The sequence below is a fragment of the Lygodium microphyllum genome, chromosome 25 (assembly GCF_053477565.2).
Source record: "Lygodium microphyllum isolate KBCC chromosome 25, Lygodium_microphyllum_v1.1.10, whole genome shotgun sequence".
In the NCBI taxonomy this organism is placed as follows: Eukaryota; Viridiplantae; Streptophyta; class Polypodiopsida; order Schizaeales; family Lygodiaceae; genus Lygodium; species Lygodium microphyllum.
The window spans coordinates 75,198,674-75,201,246 of record NC_141159.1 but is presented as its reverse complement, the minus strand read 5'-3'; positions in this window follow the sequence as shown (position 1 = coordinate 75,201,246).

Sequence of the window (2,573 nt, the reverse complement as noted above, 5' to 3'; positions counted from 1 at the left end):
ATCTACGCTCAATGACATTTATCTCAAACCCATGGTCAAGTAAAGCAACACAAGGAGTTTCACGTTCTCCTATTTTCACTACCATTTCAGTGGTAGCCCTAGCCAAATGGTTTCTTGTGTAGTGACTTTGAGGAATAAATCCTATAGTCTCTTTCCCATATTGTTGCATCTGCCTTACTCCACCATGCATATTGCTACAAGACAATGCATTTTCAACCACTTTCTTCTCTTTTCCACATGTTGTCCACTGATTAGTAGCATCCTACATAGACAACCCTGTACTTACTTCATGCTCATATTCAGCTCGAATACCCAACAAACCAGTTTCCTCTTCAAATTGCAGCAATGCATTAGTGGTATCACCAAGAAACTAACGCTTCCTCTTAATTATGTCAATGATCTCATCATGAAATTCTTGCTTGGCAATGCCAAGCACCTCTCCCAAGGTGAATTCCACCCGACTGTTTAAGATATGTTCTTCAAGAACCTTCTTAAGATCTATGGCTATCTCAATGTCTGATTGCAACTTATATCCTGGCTGCTTACCCTTCTTTTTGCCCTCTTGTTTGTTATCCTGTTTTTGCTCCTGACTGACCTCTTCCATAACATGCACGGGAGGTGGCTGATTTACAACTTTAGGCTAATCCACACTTCTTCTTGTCATTCTTTTAGATGTCCCTGCAATATCTTCATCCCTTTTTTGTTTTTCTTCCACATGTGCATTCGTGTTTTGTACATTTGCCAAATATGCATACACTGAATATGCATCTACCAGTGATTCCCAACCAATTATGCCACGAATGTCTTGCCCTACATGAGACATTTCACTATTAGTGACCTTTCTTTTTTCAGCTACATGTAAAGCATATGTCCATATTTCAGCCTTTGGACCAACCATCACTTGTCCATATTTCAGCCTTTGGACCAACCATCACTTGTCCATGCATTCTATCCAACTGTAGACCAAAAGTAAAAGCATGTATTGCCGCATAAGCAGTCCTAGAAGAAGCCATATATGTAGACGACCTGTTTTAAAAAACAAAAAAAAAAGTAACATGTCAATATAAGCAAAAAAAAGGTAACATATCATGTGGCAATGAGGACACGATCCTATTCTCATCCTATTCCAAGTATTCATGTTCACTTTCAGGTGGATATGTATGTGCGTACATACGTACATACGTACATACGTACGTACGTACGTGTGTGTGTGTATCTATTGATTCACACAAACTCTCTCTCTCTCTCTCTCACAAGTCGGTCCTCCAAGAGACAGTAGTCTGATGGTAGGGACGGCAATTTGGCATGAATGCTGATGTGAAGAAGCTGCTCTGAAGGGTCACGTTTCTACGTAGGGGAATAGCCAATGTCCTGCACGGTCATGTCCTTACAGAAGGAGGAAAATACTATCCTAGAAGCTGCAGAGGTATTGGCAATCATTTAGGGGTCTCTGTAGGGTCAACTTGGGGTTGTATAAGGTACAAATGCAAGCACACAGAGTGGATGCCTTGGACTATGAGATGGCAGATACTACTGATAAAGAAACCAATGGACATGAGAGGGAACTTGACACACAACCAATTGGGCTAACCACAAGAGGCACTGCATTAGAAGGGCAGTACAAGACACTTACTAAGGACAAAAAGTTCTACTACAGATAAAATAGAAGGAGATCCCATGAAAATCCCACTCCCACAAGTGCCAAGAGATGGACAAAGATGCAAAGGCTGATTACAACAAATGGTTTGGATGACATGAAAGCCCTCATAAGAGCTGAGATTGCAATACTATGTATGCCAATGATTGACAAGGTATCAAATGACATGAATGTAATGCATGAAATGTGGGGAAAGGAATTGAATGCTAAAATGGATGCAAACCTGAAAGCGTGCATGAGTTTGTGTGGCAACATGCAAGAAAAAGTCATGAATGACATGGATACAAAGCAAAAAGATATGTATGAAAAAATGTAGGAGACATTTAGGAATGAACTAAGTGCTGCTATAAAAACAAATGGGAAATCATACTCAAATAGTTGGGATGATTCAAAATATAAAGAAATCAAGGTTCACTTGCAAATGGATATGATAGATAACTTGAACATGGCAAGGGACGCTTGGAAAGCAGATATGGATGCATTGAAAGCTTATACAAATGCATGCATAGCAGCCAAGAACATGGAGATTGCTGAACTCAAAAGGGAGTTAGTCATATAAGAATGAATTAGGGACATAGAAGTCAATGATGGATGCACAAACAACAATGCCAGATGCACCAAAACTAAAGAAAGAGGTGGAAAGTTTAAAAAAAGACATGTATACATGGGTGAATGTGGTAGAGGGAGCTCAAAACAAAGTAGAAAGTGTTCAACAAATAGTGAACAAAAATGCATAATAGATTGAGATAGTCAAAAGAAACGAAGGGATGCCTCAGAATAAAGTAGAAATGATGAATGCAACACTAGAGGAGGAAGCAAAGAGGAAACTTTGTGCATTGCATGTCTGTGTGGTGGGATGGGCTAAAAAAGGAAACCCCAAGAGGATGCAAAAACACATTGTGCTAAGATGGGTGCA